General features: G+C 43.1%; 1 pseudogene; it reads left to right on the forward strand.

Moving 5' to 3' along the window:
* The first annotated feature begins 334 nt into the window (after positions 1-334).
* Positions 335-6612, forward strand: LOC136355231 (uncharacterized; annotated as a pseudogene).
* The last annotated feature ends 3734 nt before the right edge of the window (positions 6613-10346 follow it).

Below are 10346 nucleotides of genomic sequence, written 5' to 3' on the forward strand. Positions count from 1 at the left end.
GAAACAGTACCATGATCTTGATCATCATCGGACTCGGGCATACTCCTTTCAGGATCGGCAGATTTTGAAGATCAAATCAGAACCGGTACGACTGGGTAAGCCTAGGGTCTTATGGACGAGATCAAACACTATCCAAATTGGTTATGATGGATCTGGAATTTGTTCTAGGCATTTTTGGATACCCTGGTTTAGGCCCGGATGGGAGTCAGTTTTGTATATCTGGCCCTTTATAAGGGATACTCAGGTAGGGGGATCTCTGTGTTTCACCCTTTCGTTGAAGACAGGCAGTGCAGATTGGATCTCGTCTTGGCATCAGTTTTCCCACGATCAATCTATGGAGCCGTCTGCTGGTAGGGGCGATCAAGGGATCATCAAGGCGATGATTACCCGCCCGAAGCCGCAGGACGGTGACATGAGTGGTCAGCAGGGGAAGGAATTAGCATTGTTGGGGCCGAGTTCGAAGGATTCCACATTGAGGGCGTCGTCGACAGATGAAGAAACTCTGAAGTTGAAAGCAAAGGAGGTTGGGGAGATGAGTCCTCCCCCAACATGCAATTCGAGAAGCGGCTACCTGGGTCCGGAGGAGTTCACAGAGGGAGAGGTTCTAGAGGATGATGAGGATGCAGTAGAGGTTGATATTGAGGAAGAAGAGATGAAACAGGTGGGGCAATTGACAGTGTTAGCCAGATTTTACTCTCTACGCACCCCTAACCTCTCTGCTCTGTTTGAGGATATGGGGAGGGCATGGAGGCTGCGTTCGGATATGAGCTATAAGTCGCTTCGGGACAATTTGTTCATCATCACGTTTGGGGCTGAAGGGGACTACAACTTTGTCCTCCAGGGAGGTCGTTGGCTACATAAAGGTGATGCTTTACTAGTAGCTGCTTTCGACGGCTTAACTTGTCCCTCAAAGATTCCTTTAGAAGTGGTTCCTATCTGGATTAGGATTTATGATCTACCTTTGGTGTTGATGACAAAAGCTCGTGGTGAGTTGTATGGCAGCAAATTTGGTCAGGTCAGGGAAGTGGATGTGGAAGCTGATGGGAGGAATAGACATGATTTCTTCCGTATTCGGGTAGATCTCCTAGTGAAGAAACCTCTTAAATCGAAGATAGCTATCAAAAACAAAGTTCAAGGCAATGAGGTAACCAGACGCTTCGATGTTAGGTATGAGAGGGTTCCATATTTCTGTTTCATATGTGGGTTCATAGGCCACTCTGACAGAGACTGTGTTAAGAAGGTAGCTAATAATGATGCGCCCTTCCAATATTCTGCTGAGCTACGCTGCTCGCCTTTGAAGCCATTTGAGAAGAAGGTGAGCACTGTTAAGGGGACAGAGGCTTCGACTGCTTCTCACAGGTTGTCGTTCCGCAAGGCTGGTAGTGCAAGCTCATCTTCTTCACGGAGATATCAGGGGGAACAATGGGATGAAGCAGTCCCTCCAAGGGTGGACACACATTACGGCTTTGATGCTCAAGAGAAAGTGGGAGATGAAACACTTGATGAACAGTTAGCTAGTCAGACAGACAAGTTACATGTTTCAGATGAAAAGGGATAGCTACAGGACATGATGGCTACAGGATCGACAAAACTGAAGATGGGATCCATGTCCGGGTTGTCGTCGGCGAAGCAGCAGATGGTTGACATGATCCCGGCTATTGCGAATTTACATCAGGCAGCTTCTTTTGGGGATGTTTCTTCAGAAGACACTCTCAGTGTCCATAAGAGACGATCCACAGAACAACTCGGGAACAAGAAGTCAGGGAAAGTCCAACAAGCCTTGCTGCAGCATGTGTTGGAAGCAGAGGAAGACATGAAGAAGAAGGAAGGTGCAGGGCTGCAAGGAAGAGAACTGAAGCGTTTCAAGAAGACAGCTGCGGACGGTATGAATGTGGGAGAATTGGAAGTGACCAGCGCCGGGGCTGCTGGTACACTGGCAGGTCCTATGTTGGGATCCCGCCAGGAACAATGAGTTGCCTAAGCTGTAACTGCCGTGGAATTGGGAACGCCACGACAGTTCGCGACCTATGTGCCTTGGTTCGCGAGGCAGGTCCCAAGTTAGTTTTTCTTTGTGAGACTAGACAAAAGATCGAAACGGTTCGGCGTCTTCGTAATAGATTAGGTTTAAAAAGTTGTGTTGGTCTCAGTTCTGATGGTTTGAGTGGAGGTTTAGCTCTGTTATGGGATGAGTCAGTTTTTGTGGATATTAAAGGAATGAATGAAAGGTATATTGATGCGTATGTGCGTTTGTCCCCGGATGCTCCTATATGGCATGTTACTTTTGTATATGGTGAACCTAAAGTTGAGAACAAACATCACATGTGGTCTCTGTTGAACTTGCTGCGACAATCATCTACTTTGCCTTGGTTGGTGATGGGCGATTTTAATGAAACACTTTGGCAGTTTGAACACTTCTCCAAGACCCCACGGAATGAAAGACAGATGCAGGCTTTTAGGGATGCCCTTCATATCTGTGAGCTACATGATTTGGGTTTCAGGGGGCTACCATATACGTATGACAATAAGAGATAGGGAGTTAATAATGTCAGAGTGCGGCTGGATAGGGCGGTGGCAGATGACAATTGGAGTGATCGGTTTAAAGAGTCACAGGTTGAACATCTGGTGTCCCCATGTTCGGACCATGCCCCCATTCTGCTGAAATTTGCGGTTGAAGAGAGCCGACGGGTTAAACGCAAATGTCTGCATTATGAAATATTCTGGGAAAGAGAGAATGAGCTCCCAAATATTATTGACGAGGCCTGGGCAGTAGCAGGTGATAAAATGAACTTATCTGAGGTCCCTGAGCAAAGTCATGATGTCCTTACACGGCTGGAGTAAGAGGAAATGCAAGAATGTGGGCAGAGAAATTGAGAAATGTCGAAAGGAGCTAGCTGCCCTACTGGAATCAAACTCGGATAGTTTAGCGATTCGGGGAGCCACGGATAGGCTAAATGAACTTCTATACAGGGAAGAGATGTTATGGCTCCAGCGGTCGAGGATAAATTGGCTTAAAGAAGGTGACCGTAATACACGGTTTTTTCATAGTAGGGCTGTATGGCGTGCAAAGAAAAACAAAATCACCAAGCTTCGGGATGCCAATGGAGTTGTTCATAGTTCGACAAAAGTAATGGAGAATATGGCCACACAATATTTTGAATGTATAAGAGAGATGAAATGCTTGATCACTCTCCTATAACCCAGCTTATCCAAGGGAAAGTCACGGCAGCAATGAATGAGGAGTTATGTAAGGATTTTTCGGACGATGAAATTGCAACAGCAGTTTTTCAGATTGGTCCGCTCAAAGCGCCTGGTCCTGATGGGTTTCCTGCACGGTTTTATCAGTGGAATTGGGGTCTTTTGAAGGATGATATCAGTAAGGCAGTGAAGGTTTTCTTTGATACTGGGGTCATGCCAAATGGAGTTAATGAGATGGCTATAATACTCATCCCTAAAATAGAAGCCAATGGAACTAAAAGACTTTAGACCAATCAGCCTTTGCAACATTATCTATAAAGTTGTCTCCAAATGTCTGGTGAACAGGTTGAGACCTTTGCTGGATGAGTTGGTTTCTCAAAGCCAGAGCGCTTTTGTCCCGGGGCGTATGATAACGGATAATGCCCTTCTTGCCTTTGAATGTTTTCACAGTATCCAAAAGAATAGTAATCTGAATAAAGGAGCTTGCGCGTACAAACTAGACCTCTCTAAGGCTTATGATCGAGTGGACTAGAAATTCCTGGAGCAGGCGATATACAAGTTGGGTTTTTCTTGCCGGTGGGTTAACTGGATATTGGAGTGTATAACCACGGTGAGGTATTCGGTTAAATTCAATGGAACCCTGCTATCTACACTTGCTCCTTCGCATGGACTTCGTCAGGGAGACCCTTTGTCACCCTTTCTATTCCTGTTCGTAGCCGATGGTCTATCCTTGCTCCTGGATGATAAAGTGGCCAAAGGAGAATTAACGCCTGTGCATATCTGTCACCGGGCGCCGGGGATATCGCACCTCCTGTTTGCGGATGATACTTTGCTCTTCTTCAAAGCAAACGTCCAACAAGCAAGGATCATCAAAAGAGATATGCAGCAGCAACAAGCCAATTGATTAATCCTGCAAAATGCTCGATTATGTTTGGAGAGTCATCCCCGGTGGAGGTGAGAGAAGCTATTAAGCAGAAACTGCAGATCGCTAACAACTCCTTTGAGGATAAGTACCTGGGTTTCCCCATCCTAGAAGGAAGAAGAAACAAAGGTAAATTTTAGAGTTTACAGAAAAAGATCTGGAAGAGGGTGCTCCAATGGGGAGAAAACTTGCTGTCAAGTGGTGGGACGGAAATTTTCATAAAATCGGTATTGCAGGCAATCCTTGTTTATGTCATGGTGATTTTTCGGCTGCCAGATTCGGTCTGTGAGGACTTAAACAGATTAACTAGGAACTTTTGGTGGGGGGCTACCAATGGGGAAAGGAAGATACATTGGGGGTCATGGGACAACCTGATCAAACCGAAAAACCAAGGTGGACTTGGTTTTAGGGATGTTAAGCTTTTCAATCAAGCACTTCTTGCAAGACAGGCTTGGCATCTCATTGATAACCCTGAAAGTCTCTGTTCTAGGGTCCTCATGGCAAAGTACTTCCCCAATGTTTCCCTTGTTGATACTTGGTTTGGAGGCAATGCCTCTCCGGGGTGGAAGGACATCGAGTATGGCCCGTCCTTGCTAAAAGAAGGAATCATCTGGCGCATTGGTAATGGGAGATGTGTGAGGATCTGGAGGGATCCATGGCTGCCAAGGAACTTCTCAAGGAGACCGATCTCGCAAAAGAACAACTGCAGGTTAAAATGGGTGTCAGACCTTACTGCGGATGGTGTTTGGAATGAAGAGAAAATCAATGAACTTTTCCTATCGATAGATGCTGAAATAATTTCAAAAATTCGTATTTCATCTCGGGAGGAAGATGTTTTCCTTGCGTGGCATCCAGATGTACACGGCAGGTTTTCAGTGAGGAGTGCATACTATTTGGCTCTGAATCTCGCGAACCAGAATGTGGCTGGGCCGTCTTCGGGAGGTGGTAACAAGTCTTGGCATCTGATATGGGGATGTAATATCCCCCAGAAGGTGAAAATTTTTGCATGGAAGATAGCTACCAACTCCCTTGCTACTTTGGTTAACAAAGCTTAAAGGAAGCTCGAGCGTGTTGCCACTTGTGTGATCTGTGGGTTAGAAGAGGAGGATGCCTAGCATGCTCTTTGCCGCTGCACTCAATCAAAATTCCTGTTACTAGCGATGCAGAGAGCCGGTTACTTTCCAAGATTTTCAGATGATTATAGCGACAACCCTTCTTGGTTTTTTATGCATCTGGAACGGCTTTCGGACTCAGAGCGTGCTGCTTATATGATGGTGATGTGGCATAATTGGTTCATCCGAAACGAGATTGTCGATGACAAAATTCCTCCGTCGATTGATGCCTCCAAAAGATTCCTTGAGAGCTACATTCAAACACTGTTTGAAATCCGACAAAAGTCGAGGGATGTGTCAGGCAAGGGAAGAGTTCTGAGATTGATTGGAATAGGAAGCTCCTTGCTTCCTCCGGGCCTGGTTTGGCAGCGAAGAAGAGATGGGTGAAACCATAGCGAGGGTGGATGAAAGTTAATGTGGATGGTTCCTTTGATGCCCTGAATGGAAATGGGGGGATTGGTACTGTCATGAGGGATTGGGAAGGGAAGGTGGTCTTAGCTTCTTGGAAATTCCTCAAGACTGGCAGTAGCGCACTTAAAGCAGAGCTCTTGGCATGCAAGGAGGGAATTGCAATGGCACGCACCTGGACAAACTATCCAGTTTAGGTAGAAACAGATTGTGATGTAGCTGTCAAAATGATGCAGTCCAAGGACAAAGAGCTCTCAGAGCTAGCCTATGTGATACGCGAGATTAGAGATCTCCTCGCTGGAAATCGGGAATACACACCCAGGAAGACTTACAGAAGCCAAAACTTAGTTTTTTTTTACTGGAAATACTGTCAGGACTTTGCCTCGCAGTGTAATTTTATAAATTGAAAAAGTTATTTACAAATTATAAGAGAATAAACAAAAGAGATCAAAGGATCACATTGTTTGTAACCAATCAAAAACAATCTGTTTTAGCGGATCCTTCATTCTGCACAAATGCAGAAGAACTTCGGCTTTGAATTAAGCCCTCCAAGAACTGAACGAGGGAAGCTCATTGTGAAATTTTTTTCCATTTCATCGCTTCCAAATGTGCCAAGCAGCAATGAAGAAAATTTCCAAGAAACCTCTCTGATTGAACTGAATGCGAGCCAAAACCACCATCTAAAAAAATTCTAGGCCAGGATTCCATGTAATTCCCAAATGTTGCCAGCAAAGTTGACTGAAAGGGCAGAAGAAAAAAAGATGTTATCTTGTCTCCTTGATATTATTCCGGCATAATTCACAAGTGAGATCATCTTTTTCCTTTGCACAATGTCGCCTATCCAGCATATCTCTTGTGTTAAGTCTGTCTCTGAATAAAAGCCAAGCAAAAACTTTAATCTTCATTGCACATTTGGTCTTCCAGATCCAGACAAAAGGCCTCGACACATGCACATTTGAGTATGTCAGCTTATGAAACCTCTTAGCTGTGTATTTGTCAGAGTTCCGGATGAAAGACCATTCATCACCATTACCGTTCAGCAGAGAGAGAAGACCATTCCTCCTCTAGAACAGTGAATTCTCCATAAGCCTGGGTGCTCAGGGGCAGTAAAAAACAATCCTCAAGAGGAGTAGAACCTATTTGCTTAATAGAGAGAGTTTTATCTAAGGCAACCATATATAAAGATGGAAAAGCATTGCTTCTTATCTTATCATTCCAAATGTCATCCTAGAAAAGAGCTGAAGATCCAGTCCTGATATGGCAGTTTGAGATTCCCCTGAAAACATCAGTCAGAGCCACTATATCCCTCCACCAAAAAGATCCTTTATTCCAAACTAAATGTGGCACTTTAGAGCTATAATAAGAGTTCCATATCAGTTGAACCCACGGCAGATCATGTCCTTTGTAAAATTTGACTAGATGTTTAAGCAGAAGCGCTATATTCTGAACTCTTAGATTGATGACTCCTAGTCCACCTTCATCCTTTGGTCTGCACACTAGATCCCAAGAGGCTAGAGATCTTCTGGTTGAAGTTGGATTGTTTCCCCTCCAAAGGCAATTTTTCCTTGCAGTGTCAATAGCTTTTACCACTGAAACAGGCAGCTGCAAAGAACACATGTAGTATGTTGGGATTGAGGAAAGCACAGAGTTTATCAATGTGAGTCTTCCACCTTGTGGCAGAAATTGTGAGCTTGCTATTAATCTTCTTTCTACCCTGTCTACCAAGGGTGCAAAATCCACTACCCTTGGCCTAGTTGTTCCCATGGGCAAACCCAAATAAGTAAAAGGCATTGTGCCTATGGTGCACCCAAGCACACCAGCAAAAAGCCCTGCATTCTCATGAGATAAATCGATTGGGTAGAGACAGGACTTATGATAATTCACTTTGAGGCCAGTAGAGTGTGCAAATGAATTCAACAATGCCTTGAAACAAAACACCTCTCTCTCCGAAGCTTTGAGAAGAATTAGAGTGTCATCAGCATACTGTATTACTGGGAAACCCTTCTCATCAAGTTCATTAATTGGCTTGGTCAATAGACTGTTGACGTAAAACACGAGGCCTGGGAGATCCGCTTAACTCCAGTGCAGGTCCAAAGCTCGCCTTTGGGTTTGTTAGCGTGCCAGTTGATTTGATCCTGCAATCAACAAGAAATAGAAACAAAGAGATCGCGGTTAAATCTATAAATGATAGCCAATCAGCTAAGTGCCGATGACATATCATTTATCTTTGAGCCGATGTCATATGTAAATCGATCGGTGACTATAAATAGATAATAAAGAACTAAACCTACTCGATCGGCTGTAGATATTACCAATATATAGTTCTTATATCGATATATATTTAAATCAAGTGATTGGGATAGATCGGTCACCATGCCGAGACAGTATAAATCACTTGGATCGAAATATATATTAATAACAGGACTATATATGTTTATAGCATAGCCGATCATATAGATCTAGCATGTATCGGCTAATACTCCGATACTACTCTATATCAGGATATTAAAACAAGTATAATATATCAAACAAAAGCTTAATATACTTAAATGAAATAAGATCTTGGCATAAAGGGCGGATTTAACATGTCACTGAAGCATATAGAGCGAATATGGTTAAATCAGATAAGACCGACTGAAGCTCCGATACTACCCTAATCGGCAATCAGAAGGCAGGCTAGAGATTGATATTCTAAGCACGACTTGATAGATCAAACTCAACTAATGCAGCATTAAGTATAAAAAAATGAATAATATCTAGACAATCAAGCCGCTGGAAGTTTCATAGAGTGGTAGATATCTTATATAATCTAAATCAACATCAAAATCTAACCTAATCGGCTGCCCTCTACTAACAGATGTTAGCCGATTATAGGTTAGATAGCGATCTTGCCAGAGATTATGTACGATATATGATAACTTGATGAATTACGTAAACACGATTAGAGTATCATAAAGATGGAAGCACTAATCCCGAGAACACAAGCCGTCATAACAAGTTTTACCTCTTATTGAAGATCGAAACCGATGCAGCTCAACCCGAAAGCAAGAACCCGTCGAAATAAAACTAAAGCAAAAAGGTGGCGATGCGCCGAAATTGTATTGAACGTGTGTGTTTTTTATTACATAGGGCTCGGGGTCTATTTATACCCGAGAATTACAAGATATGTCCATACCGGACATGACTATTATCTCTAACAAACTCTAAGATACCATAAGTCTTTGCGGCAGACTTTTGCCCTAAGCATATCTCTATGGAAATTACATAAAACATCCTAATTAATAGATACAATTGCCTTTTCAGGTCTCTATCCACGTGCGGCAATCATCTTGAAGCATATCAACTCAAACCCAATGTTGGATACGAGTCATATTGCTGGAATCGGCTGTATCACCTAACCCAGTCTGATTCAGATTTAGCCGATTCTAGTCGTAGCCGATCTGGACTCCAGCCGATTCTTACTCTGTTCCCGCAACAATCCTTATCTCTGGTTCCGCTTCGATCCCATCTTCACCTCCGATGCTGATATTACCAAATTTGGTCGTTAACACAGACCTAAGGAGCAAGCTTTGTTAATTATTCTCTGCAGCAACTCAGCACCAAGAACAAAAAAGCAATGGTGAGAGTGGATCTCATTGCCCAACCCCCCTTCTGCATTTAAAAGAGTTTCTAGGTACCCCATTAAGTAGTACTGAAAAATGTGCCGTAGAAAAAATCATCTGTATCCACTGTAGCCACTTTTCAGGAAACCCCATACATTTCATAATGGATATCAAGGTGGAGTGCTCTATAGAATCAAATACTTTAGCAATATAATTTCTCTCTTTGACTACTGGCATTGATGAATATACTCTAAAGACCATGCTAAACAGTCTTGAATTGTCCTGCCTTTGATAAAACCATATTGGTTCTCATGAACCAGTTTAGGCATTACACTCTGCAACCTATCTGCCATCAATTTGGTTATGAACTTTAAACTGATGCCCATCAGTGAAATTGGCCTGTAATCATTGACTGTTTCTGGAGAGGACTTTTTTGGCACTAAGGTTATGTAAGACATGTTTAGCAGCTGCAGATCTGTATAGCAAGCATGAAAGTGAGCTGCTAACCTGTAAAAGTCCTGTGATATGATTTGCCAACATTTCTTAAGAAAGAACCCATTAAACCCATCAGGTCCAGGTGCTTTGTCTGATGGAATGACCTTAATAAGACTGTCCACCTCCTAAGTGTAGAACTGATTAACCAAACAATCCAAGTTTTCCGGATTGGGGAAGAGATCCCTCAAATCAAAGTCCATTGGAGGCAAGAGCGAAATTCCCATTCTGTTTTTGAAACTATGAAAAAACAGATCTGCTTTGTGATTGTGTCCAGTGGCTATCTGCCCATGCTGATCCTGAACCTGAGAAATGGAGTTCGATCTATATCTTTCCGTAGCAATGGCTTGGAAGAATTTAGTATTTTCCTCACCCAATAATATCCATCTATTCGTGCTCCTTTTTTTTTCCAATAAAGCCTTTTAAACTCAAGAAGCATAAGGATCTGTATTTTGATAATTTCTCTGAAGTTCCATTCAAGGATGGACAAGGGCCGATGCTCTTCTATTAGGTCTAGGAAATTGATTACAGCATTACAATTAACCAAAAGGGCAGTTAACTTAGACAAGTTTTTACTCCAATGTAGCAAACTTTTCCTCAAACACTTTAGCTTGA

The sequence above is a fragment of the Oryza sativa genome, chromosome 2, assembly GCF_034140825.1.
Source record: "Oryza sativa Japonica Group chromosome 2, ASM3414082v1".
NCBI lineage: Eukaryota > Viridiplantae > Streptophyta > Magnoliopsida > Poales > Poaceae > Oryza > Oryza sativa.